Source organism: Tamandua tetradactyla, chromosome 3, assembly GCF_023851605.1.
Source record: "Tamandua tetradactyla isolate mTamTet1 chromosome 3, mTamTet1.pri, whole genome shotgun sequence".
NCBI lineage: Eukaryota > Metazoa > Chordata > Mammalia > Pilosa > Myrmecophagidae > Tamandua > Tamandua tetradactyla.
This window is the reverse complement of record NC_135329.1, coordinates 154,823,222-154,835,746: the sequence shown is the minus strand read 5'-3', so window position 1 is coordinate 154,835,746 and position 12,525 is coordinate 154,823,222. Positions and strand designations below refer to the sequence as shown.

The 12,525-nt window shown below is 35.9% G+C and overlaps 1 non-coding gene across 1 annotated transcript; it reads right to left on the bottom strand.

Moving 5' to 3' along the window:
• Positions 1 to 11,250: 11,250 nt before the first annotated feature.
• Positions 11,251 to 11,391, bottom strand: LOC143678340 (U4 spliceosomal RNA). The gene has a single exon (XR_013173156.1). It is a non-coding gene; the product is annotated as a U4 spliceosomal RNA (small nuclear RNA).
• Positions 11,392 to 12,525: the final 1,134 nt, after the last annotated feature.

Sequence of the window (12,525 nt, the reverse complement as noted above, 5' to 3'; positions counted from 1 at the left end):
TGGTATTTTAGTTAAGGTGCAGCCCAAATGAATGCAGGTGGGCTTTACCCCAGATTTCTTCATAAGCAGAAGAAATTCAGAGTAGAAAGGGAAAGCTGCTGAGAAGAGGAGCCAGAAACCGGAAGTCAACGGAATCCGGAACAGAGAAGATTTTTTATGTGGCTGGAAGCAGGAATACTAGCCAAGGAATCCTAAGAATCTCGGCAGCCCTTATGGAGACTGCTACAGGATTTGGGGAGAAAGTGTCCCCCTGCTGATGCCTAGAAGTTTGGACTTCTAGCCTCAAACCATGAGCCATTAAGTTCGCCTAGTGTAAAACAACCGATTGTATGATATCTGTGGTAGCAGTCAGGCAAATTGGGACTGTGTGTGAATGAGTGGGTTTCAGATTAAATATTAAGAAGACCTTAAATCGGAGGCAAAATAGCAGTACTACTTTTTGAAAGCTCCACATTCTCACACCCCAGTTTTCCAGTCTAAAATGTATATGCTTCCTATAATAAATTATGCTTGTGGGCGTGGACCTTTCTATTACTTTCCTAGTTTGTCTGTGGTACCTCGGTACTTTGTTCATATTTTCTTGACATTTGTAGCAATCTCTTTCTGTTTATTAATTAGACGAGAGATTTCTAATTTCCAAACTCTTTGTTTTCTAAACCCTGCTGCATTCATTAAAGTCAGTTTTCCCTCTGAGAGACAAAACTAAATGACAGCCTCAGCAATTCCTATTTTAAATTACGATTGTTATAATGCTATTTGTTTCTGATTACAGAACTAATATGCATTTATTCCCTTTTTTTAAACCAAGCCAGTTCTCTGTAACAGATAGCATCTAAATGCTGTTTAGCCTTAAATGTAGACTAGGCATTTCTTGAGGGCAGGAATTTCTATCTTTTTCTTTTCTTTTCTTTCTCCTGCGGTAGCCTAATGCATCTGTATGCAGTATATCTTAAATATCTTTGGATTGAATTGGGTATGTTTAATGGGATATGTTGAACCCTATGTTGTGTCTAAGGTTTGCTATAAAACTTGAATTAGTTGATTCAGATAAGGTATTTGGAGACTGACATTTATTCCATGTGTTTTAGCTTTCATTTGTTCATTTAGATTACTGTTTGTTTCTAGCCAGGTGATATAAAGATCACCTTGAGAGTTTCTTAAAACTGGTATAGCTGGGCCCTGCCAGGAGGCTCTGATTCAGCTGATCTGGGGTGGTTCTCAGGTGATGCTGATGCTGTTGGGCTGAAACCCTCACTTTGAGAAACACTGGCCTACAGGTAAAGATTAACCCCCTTCACATAACATTCAAAGCCTCTCAGACTCTTACCCCACCCTGTCCTTTTAGTCATAGCCTTCACTACACTATTTACTATTACTGTATTTTCTGCCGTCCCTTTTCACCAATGCTTCCCCTTTCCTGGGTCTCAGTCTACCCTTTGGCATCTTCACCTGTCATTGCCTTCCCTTCTTCTAAGGATCAGCTATTATGTTAGCTCCTCCACAAAGCCTTTCCTCACCACCCTAGCCAGATCTCTCAATCTCTCGTCTCTGGAAGAACAATGATCTCTTCTCCCTCCGTGCCCTCTATATTCATCCACTTGCCATTGGATTTGAAGGTAGGGAAGCACTGAGCTTTACACACAGTATGTGTTCTGAAAATTTTTATTGCATAAATAAATATGAATATGAATAAATGAATGAAGGCAAGAAGGAAAAGTTTATTATTGTTTGTCTAAGCTATTGATGTGATCGAGTTAACCCTTTTCAGAGAACCATCTCTAGTTAATTCAGTCAAAATGGGATTCACTTTTTAAGCACTTTAGATTTATAGAATGGCAAGAAGCCTTTTTTTTTTTTTTTAAGTACAGGCCAAATAGGGATTGCATTAATTCTTCATTAATTCTTAATAGAATAGTAAAAGCAAACCTGAATTCTATGGGAGAAACATTTAGATCTCCCCAACTGTCTCTTGTCCTCAGGGACATGGGTCTTTTGCTGCCGAGAAAATACTATCATTTTAATTGTTGCTACTCCTACCAACTTCGGTAAAGAGAAAAGCTCACATTTCCTTGGTGATTTCCTAAATCCTTCCTGACTATAGTGGGAATAATGTAAACTTTGAAACAGGAATGACCTCAATTCATAGTGTGTCTTTGGCAGCTGACTTTCTGAACGTTTTCTAAACTCTGTGAGGACTTTAATAGAATGGTAAAATAGTAATAAATATTGAAAGGATCTAGACAGTACCTGACACACTGTTGGCTTTCAATTAACATAAATTAATATAATTATTTTGTAATTATCCAGTTACCCTTATTTCTTGTTGAATTTTATGTGGAAGACCAGAGGTGAGCGTTGCCTTACCCATGGACTGAATTTGACCCTTGGTTCTAGTTTAGATTGTGTCATTTACTGGTTCAGTAATCTTGAATAGGTCTCAGTTTTCTCATCTGTGAAATGGGGACAGTGAAAGTATCTATCTCAGGAGGAATGATTAAATGAATTGGCCCAAGTAAGGTGCTGAGAATATTACCCGATACAGAAAAATCCAAATAATATACGCTATTAAAAATAACCTACTAGGAGCTCCATCCTCTTCCTTTAAAATTAATTGGAGCTTATCCTGTTGAGAGCATGGCATGCTTTTACCTTCACTAGCAATGCCCTAAAAGTCCACATGATGGGGAGGTCACCATATGCAAAGAGTCGGCCAACCATTCTATGCAGTAACCATTGGTAGCAAACTTCGACATCTGTGTTCTTGCTTGAGAGGAGAGGCAAAATTGATATATATTAGGTGGACATTGAATTCTGGAAAAGAAAATTTAGCTCAAAGATTAAAGAGAAAAATGTCCACATACAGATAAAATAGCAATAACCTTTAGACTTCCTGGGGAGCTTGAAAATAAAACACATTATTGGACATCCAGGTGCACTGAGAAGCAACAGCAGTTTCTCAAAAGAGAAAAAATTACCCTCTTCCCCAGCAAACTCCACCAATTTCACAGAACCTTCATCAGAAAACTGTAAAAGGCTTTCTTTGGAGGAAAACACAGGAGGGGACCTTTCATAACGTGGAAATTGACCATGTGAGAAGAACAGACACATCGATCAATGTAGTCAGACAATAATCCAGAAGCCAAGTTGGTCAACACTGAAACCATGATCTTCTAACTAACCGGAGAGCAAGATGCTATGTATTGTATAGTATTTTCTGTACTAGAAATAACAATGGAACAAAAGACGTATTCAGATGGACGTGAGTTCGCAGCGGTTGACAGGAACTTATTAAGAGTGAATTTTAATTTTCGGGGCTTAATTTGATATCAAATAAGTTAAATCTCTCATTTTTCAAAATTTGGTGGAGTTGCATTATATATGTGTGTGTATATATAGATATGTGTATGTGTACAAATTCCTCAAGCAAAAAAAATTCAAGTTGTATTAGACAGTGAAAGAAAAAAAGCTTTATTTTGCTCTAAATGTTGCATTAAAATATGCAGATACAGTTTTCCATAGTTTATGATGACAATGTCTCATTTTTAATACTTTGCTGCCCATACTGCAAAAAAACAATTTTTAATATTTCACATAGAAATCATTGCGTTCCAATGAATATTTCCTAATTATAAAGTAAAACCCTATTTATAATGATAATGAAAACGTATAGCTCAAGTTTGGCATCAGAAGAAATCCAGGATTTAGGAAGACCATTCCTATTTTAGTCATAATTGACCACCATACCAACTTTTACTTTTTAGGCTGTTGGGTGTTCTCAAAGCAAATAAAGGACCAATATACTGTTTAAAATTACTTGATAAATGTAGTAAGTGAGTGACAGATTCAAAATGGGAAATCTATCTACCATTAGGGCAAAAGAAGAAAGATGAGAGCAACATGTGGTAAAATAATTAGCGTGATTAGGGAAACACATCCACAGATTTTATGCCGGAGGGGAAATGTAAACGGGAAACCTGCCCACATCCTGCAATGCCTTGAAAAGTGCCAGTCTCTTTGAAAAATAAAGAAAGGCTATTCTGCTGTAATTATAAGAGATTTTCAACCATCTGCAAGCTGTTTGTTTTTTCTAAGTTCTTATTTTCGATTGCTTTGATTCAAGAAGTACTCTATTATATCTCTGCTACTTTTAAGAAAAAATGGTATTTTCAAATTGCAATTAAACTGATTTCCTCAGTTAGTTTGAGAAGAGCACCAGGATGTTCTCTTTGGTTCCTCATTGAGTAGTATATTGTTCTTTTCAATGCTGTAATAACTATAATGTATTCCACAGTTACATATTTAGGTCTGGGGTAATTATGCTTGCTTGTATTATTTTTACATTTTTTGGTAACACAAACTCTGGGAGTGGTGAGAATTATCATGCCTCAGTTCCTAGGGTGGTAAAGGAAAGGAGGATTAATAATAAAAAAAACAGAAATTTATGAAATTATGTTTATTTGTATTTTGCAATTTATTAAAAGAAAGAAATTTGAAAGATGGTCCCTTTGTTCTTTAAGAACGATTATATTTAAGGTTATCAGTTCTCTCCTTTTTTTTTGATATTAAATGTTTCTTTGTTTTTATTCTTTATTAGAGGAGTTGTAGGTATACAGAAAAATGCATAAAATACAGAGTTCTCATATACCACCCTTTTATTAACATGCTGCATTACTTTGGTACATTAGGTACAATTCATGAAAGAGCTTTTCTATAATTGTACTATTAATTAGAGTCCATGGTTTAACTTAGGTTTCACAGTTTGTGCTGTGTAGTCCAATGTTTTTTTTTAATTTTATTCAAATAGCATTTATACAACTTAAAATTCCCCATTTTAAACACATTCAAATATATAATTCAGTGTTGTTAATTATATTCACAATATCGTGCTGCTGTTTCCACCATCTGTTACCAAAATGTTACAATGAACTCAAATAAAAGCTTTGTATAATTTAAGCATTAACTCCCCATTTTCTACCTCTAGTCTAGTCCAGTATTCAGTATTCTAGATTCTGAGTTTGAGTTTTGACTTTTGAGTTTAATGATTTCATATTAAGCAGTTTATACACGATTTATCCTTGAGCACCTGACTTGTTTCACTCAACATGATATCTGCAAGATTCATCCGTGCTGTCATTATGTATCAGAACTTCATTCCTTTTTACAGCTGAATAATATTCCATTGTGTGTATATACCACCTTTTATTATCTATTCATTGCATGATGGACGTTCAGGTTGCTTCCACCTTTTGGCAACTGTGAAAAATACTGCCATGAACATTGATATATGGATTTCTATTTGAGTCCTGCTTTCAGATCTTTTGGGTATATACTTAGAAGTGGGATTGCTGAGTTATACACTAATTCTATGCCTAACTTTCCGAGGAACCGCCAAACTGTCTTCCCCAGAGACTGCACCATTTTACGTTCCCACCAACAGTGAATGAGTTTTACTACTTCTCCACATCCTCTCTAGAACTTATAATTTTCTTGATTTTTTGTTTGTTTGTTTTTCTTTCTTTTAGTAGTAGCAATTCTAGTGGTGGTGAAATGCTGTGTCATTGTGGTTTTGATGTGCATTTCCTCAACAGCTAGTCATGTTGAGCATATTTTCATGTGCTTTTTGGCTATTTGTAAATACTCTGGATAAATATCTATTCAAATATTTTCCCCATTTTTAAGTGATTGTTTGTCTTTTTATTGTTGAGTTATAAGATTCCTTATCTATTCTGGATATTAAACCATTATCAGATATGTGGTTTCCAGATATATTGTCCCATTGAGTGGGTTGTCTTTTCACTTTCATGTTAAAGTCCTTTGATGCACAAAAGGTTTTACTTTTGAGTAGATCCCATTTATCTATTTTTTTGTTTTGTTACTTGTGCTTTGGTTGCAAAGTCTAAGAAATCATTGCCTGACACAAAATTCTGAAATTCATCCCTACATTTCATCTAGGAGTTTTATAATCCTAGTTCTTTGTATTTAGGTCTTTGAGCCACTTTGAGTTAATTTTCATATTTGGTGTGAAACAGGGGGTCCCCTTTCATTCTTTTGCATATGGCTATCCAGTTCTTCCAGCACCATTTGTTGGAGAGACTGTTCTTTCCCAATTGAGCGGGCATGGCAACCTTGTCAAAAATCAATTGGTCATAGATGACCGTCTATTTCTGAACTCTCAGTTTGATGTCATTGGTCTATTTATCTAGCATTTTGCCATTACCATGTACTTTTGACCATGTAGCTTTTTAATAAGTTTTAAAATCAGAAAGTGTGAATCCTCCAACTTTGTTCTTCTTTTCTTGGGCGGTTTAAGCTGTTTGGGGCACTTACCCTTCCATATAAATTGTTTGGTTGGCTTTTCCATTTCTGCAAAGAAGGCTGTTTGAAATTTGGTTGGGATCACATTGAATCTGCAAATTGTTTTGAGTAAAATTGACATTTAACAATAGTCTCCCAATCTATGATCATAGACTATCTTTCCATGTATTTAGTATTTCTTTGATTTCTTTTAGCAATGTTTTGTAGATTTCTGTGTATAATTTCTTTGCAACCTTAGTTCACTTATTTCCTAGATATTCAGTTCTTTTAGTTGCTATTGTAAGTTGATTTTTTTCTTGATTTCCTCCTCAGATTGCACATTGCTACTGTATAAAAACTATGGATTTTTTGCATGTTGATCTTGTGCACTGCCACTTTGCTGAATTCATTTATTAGTTCTAGTAGCTTTATCATCGACTTTTCCTGACTAATATGATATTTTATATATATAAAGTCATATTATCTGCAAACAGGGAAAGTTTCACTTCTCCCTGTCCAGTTTGGATGCTTTTTATTTCTTTTTCTTTCCTAATTACTCTGGTTAGAACTCCAGTGCAATGTTGAATAACAGTGGGGTACTATAGGCATCCTTGTCTTGTTCCTGATCTTATAGAGAGAGCTTTCAGTCTTATACAATGCGTATGACATTAGCTGTGTGTTTTTTCATATATACCTGTGCCAGTTTGAAAGGATCTTTGCACCCTAGAAAAGCCATGTTTTAATCCTAATTCCATTTTGCAAAGGCAGCCGTTTCTTCTAATCCCTATTCAGTACTATGTATTAAAACTTTAATAAGCTCATCTCCCTGGAGATGTGACTTGATCAAGAGTGGTTTTTAAACTGGATTATGTGGAGATATATCTCCACCCATTTTTTAGATGGGTCTTGATTACTTTACTGGAATCCTATAAAAGAGAAAACATTTTGGAGAAGGCTAGAGATTCAGGGAGAGCAGAGACTAATGACATAGCCATGAGAAACAGAGTCCACCAGCCAGCTACATTTGGAGATGAAGAAGGAAAATACCTCCCGGGGAGCTTCATGAAACAGGGAAGCCAGGAGAGAAATCTAGCAGATGACACTGTGTTCACCATGAGCGCTTCCAGATAAGAGAGAAACCCCAGCTGTGTTCTCCATGTGTTTTCTCACTTAAGAGAGAGAAACCCTGAACTTCATCGGCCTTCTTGAACCAAGGTATCTTTCCCTGGATGCCTTAGATTGAAAATTTCTATTGGGACATTTTCTTGCCTTAAAACTAAACCAGCAACTTATTAAAATCCCCTTTTTAAAAGCCATTCTGTTTCTGGTATATAGCCTTCTGGCAGCTAGCAAACTAGAACACCTTTTATCATCTTGAGGGTATTTTTCTTAGTGTTTTTAGCAAGAAAGAGTACTGGATTTTGTCAAATTTCTTTTCTGTGTCAATTGAGATGATCATATGAGTTTTTTTCCTTCGTCCTATAATGTGGTGTATTTCATTCATTGATTCTCTTATGTTGAACCACCTTTGCATAACTGTAATAAATCCTAATTGGTCATGGTATATAATTCTTTTAATGTGCTATTAAATGAGATTTGATCATGTTTTGTTGAGGATTTTTGCGTCTATATTCATAAGACAAATTGATCTGTAATTTTCTTTTCTTATAGTATCTTTTTTAAAAATTACTATTTATTGTATTACATAAGATTATGACACAAAAAGTATTATTTGGGGGGAATACGGAAGACTGTGTTGTCATGCATCTATCACTATTAGACCTATTACATTTTTATAAGTAACAAAATATTTTTAAAGGGTAAATTTTATATTTTAGTTCTTTTTTGAAACATTTTTTTATTGTGAAATATATGTATATACAAAAACAATAAATTTCCAAGTGTATTTTAACAAGTAGTTATAGAACAAATTTAAAGTTAGGTGTGGGTTACAGCTCCCACGATTTTTTTTTTTCTAGCTGTTCCACACACCAGTACTTTTTTTTTCTACTTTTTCATTGTACAATATAACATATATACAAAGCAAAGAAAGAAAAGCAATAGTTTTCAAAGCACTTTTCAACAAGTAGTTACAGGACAGATCTCAGAGTTTGCCTTGGGCTACCATACAATTCTCAGATTTTTCCTTCTACTTACTCCAGAATATAGGCTAGAAGGAATAAATTTTTTTTGTCATAATCAATTTTTTTTCCTTTCTATGAAAAATAACATATATACAAAAAAGCAATAAATTTCAAAGCACAGCACCACAATTAGTTGTAGAACGTATTTCAGAGTTTGTCATGGGTCACAACTCTAGGTTTTTACCTCTAGTTGCTCTAAGATACTGGAGACTAAAAGAGATATCAATTTAATGATACAGTAGTCATATTCATTTGTTAAACCCTACCTTCTCTGTATAACTCCACCATCACCTTTGATCTTTCTATCCCTCTCTTTAGGGGTATTTGGGCTATGGCCATTCTAACGTCTTCTTGTTGAAGGGTCTGTCAATAATATGGTATAGAGAGATGTTCTGGAGAGGCTGGGTCCTGTAGGTTTCAGGACATGTCTGGTCCAGGGACTCATCTGGAGGTTGTAGGTTTCTGGAAAGTTACTCTAATGCATGGAACCCTGTGGAGTCTTATATATTGCCCTAGGTGTTCTTTAGGATTGGCTGGAATGTTCCTGGTTGGGGTTTGGCAAATTATGATAGGTAGTAAGGTCTAACTGAAGTTTGCCTAAAAGCAACCTCCAGAGTAGCCTCTTAATGCTATTTGAACTTTCTCTGCCACTTCACTCTATTAGATATACTTCTTTGTACCTCCTCCTGGCTAGGATGGAACCATTGATCCCACCATGCCCGGGCAGAACTTATCCCTGGAAGTCATCTCTCACACTGTCAGGGAGACTTTCACTCCTGGATGTCATATCCCACAAAGTGGGGAGGGCAATGATTTCACCCACAGAGTTAGGCTTAGAGTCAGGCCACATCTGAGCAACAAAAGAGGTCCTCCAGAAGCACATCTTAGGCATACCTATAGGTAGGCTAAGCTCTACTCCCTACATAATCTTCACAAGAGCAAGCCTTAAGATCAAAGGCTTGGCCTATTGATTTAGGTGTCCCTAAAGTTTGACACAGCATCAGGGGATTCTCTGGTGCTAAAGTTTAATAGTTCCATATTTTTTCTCCCATCCCTCAAGGAGTATTTGCCAATACACCTTGATTATCTGTTCAATATACTTTAGGGATATATTCAGGCATGACATTAAGCTATACAGGATTAAAGAACTTTTTTATTCTGGGCTCCCTGTGTTTCAGTTGTTCAAATGAGCTATAAAGATAGGTTGAGCTAGATTATGTGCTACAGAAAATTTAAGTTCCAGACCAAATAAACTTTTCTTCATTTGTTCTCAAAGAGTATGTGTGATTCTAAAATATAGACACTGTCTTCCTTACCCCTACATTCTGAATTGCTTTAACCCCAATCTTCTTGGCATTGTTCTTATCTCTAAATACCAGGTTTATATATACATATAAAACAGTCTCTCAAAATCCAAAAATAATAGTTACCACTCCGAACTAAATATGTCTGCTATAAGAGCTTACGATCTAGGCCCCTTTTACTTACACGCATTTTCTAAAGGAAACCATACCATAATTGTTCTTTTGTTTCTGGCTTATTTCACCTCACCAAATGTCCCACATGTTCATTCACATTGTTGCGTGTCTCACGACTTTGTTCCTTTTTGTAGCAGCACAACATTTGATCATGTGTGTACATTATCATTCACCAACCTACTTCTCAGTCAGTGCATCCTTCAGCCATCTGCATTCATCAGACATCATGTATAATACCCAAAGTCCACAGTCCAGCAACATGCTCAGTTTTAGAAAGCTTCATTTTCCCAAGAGAAATAACCAATAAACACACCCACACCAAATGGGAAGTCTAAACCTCCTCTTAATTCTTGTCCATCCCCCAATTATTTACCTCTGCTGTTGCTGTGGTAGTGCTGATATTTTCCTTTTAAACATAGTCCATAGCATACAGTAGCAATTTTCCCCCTGTATTCTGGACTTAAGCTCTCTTCTTACATGAATCATATCTTTGAAGTAGTTCTTACAATAACTGATTTATATTTCTAGTGTTAATCAGTGAGACACATAGGTCTATACAACCCCTTTCAATATTGTTCATCTTCAGTGTGGTAATATTATTTATAGACCTACTAGAAAATCACCCTCACTTCTATTTCCTTACACTGAAGTTCATTCTGATTAGCTAACCATTAACCCATCTCTAGAGCCTATGTATCTCTAAGTCCCCTATATTCTGTATTATAAGCCTCTGATTTTATCTTTACCTTGGTCATAAAAGTGGAATCATACAGTATCTATCCTTTTGTGTCTGGCTTTTTTCACTCAGCATTATGTCCTCAAGGCTCATCCATCTTGCCATGTGCTTCAGGATGTCATTTCATCTTACTGCTGCCTAATATTCCATTGAATGTATATACCACATTTTGTTAATTTGTTTGTCTGTTAATGGGCATTTGGTTTGTTTCCATCTTTTGGTGATTGTGAATAATGTTGCTATGAACATCAGTCTGCAAATGTCTGTTTGCGTCATTGCTTTCATCTCTTCTGGGTATATACCAAGTAGTGCTGTTGCTGGGTCATACAGCAACTCTATATTTAGTTTCTTAAGGAACCACCTGTCTTCCATACTGGGTGCACCATTATGCATTCCCACTAACAATGTCCAAATTCTCCACATCTACTCCAACATTTAAACTTTCCTGTTTGTTTAATAGCAGCCATTCTTATAGGTATGAGGTGGTATCTCATTGTAGTCTTGATCTGCATTTCCCTTGTGGCTAGTAAAAATGAACATCTCTTTATGTGCCTTTGAGCCATCTGTATTTGCTCTTTTTGAACAAGAAAGTAGTCGGTCTCTGTAGAGACTGTCAGATATTGCTAATGCTGACAATATTTCAAGTCATCATAGCAGGGTATTGGGAAAAGTTTCCAATTAGCAATAATTGCGCCTCAGGTAAACCTCATTGGCTATGATACTACCACTGCACAAAATTCCTTTTTCTGTTTTTATCTTTTAAATTACCCTTACGGTTACACTTCAATTCTGTTCCCTCCTCCAGGCCTCCCTCTCCTGTCCTTTTTTTACAACTGGCTGAACTCCCTTTAGTATTTCTTGTGGTGCTGATCTCTTGTTGACAATTTCTTTCAGGATTTGTTTGTCTGTGAAAATTTTAATCTCTCCCTCAGTTTTGAAGGACAATTTGGCTGGGTATAAGAATTCTTGGTTGGAAGTTTTTCTCTTTTAGGATCTTAAATATTATCATATCACTGCCTTCTCATTTCCATGGTGCCAGCTGTCTAAACTCAGTCTTATGTAGTTTCCTTTGTATGTAGTAGACTGCTTTTCTCTTGCTGCTTTCAGGGTTTTCTGCTTCTCTTCAACATTTAACAGACTGATAAGGCTTATTTGGATTTATTCAATTTGGAGTTTGTTGAGCTTCTTTTACTTGTATATTTATGTCCTTTATAAGGGTTGGGAAGTTTTCCCTATTCTTCCTTGCCTCTACTCCTCTCTTCTCCTCCTGGGATACCAGTGATTCTTATATTTGCACACTTTGTTTTGTCCATCATTTCCCTGAAATCCAATTTAAATTTTTCCTTTTTTTTTTTTTTTTTTTACCCATTTGCTGATTTGAGAGTTTGAAATTGGTTATCTTGTCCTCTAGTTCACTTATTCTTTCTTCTGCCTCTTCAAATCTGCTGCTGTTTCTAGTATGTTTTTTATTTGGTCTACACAATCTTCAATCTCTATGATATCTGCTTTTTTTCTGTTTATTCTTTCAAATTTCTCTTTATGCTCTTCTAGTGTCTTCTTGATCTCCTTTATCTTATTTATGTCATTAGCCATCCCACTTATTTTATTTAGTGAAGTTATATGAACATCTTGGATTAGTTGTTCCAACATCTGTGTCTTCTCTGGTGTTTTAATTTGGCCATTAGGCTGGGCTATTTCTGTCTGCATTGTGATATGCTTAATGATCTGTTGCTTTCACTACATGTAAATATCTTTATTGATTTACTTTGAAAGTTGATTTCACTGGGGGTGGGGACATGGGGCAGGTATGTGCAGGAGGGGTTGGCAGAGTGGAGGCGCTTGGAGTATGGGAGTGGGGGCGGGTGACGGGGTT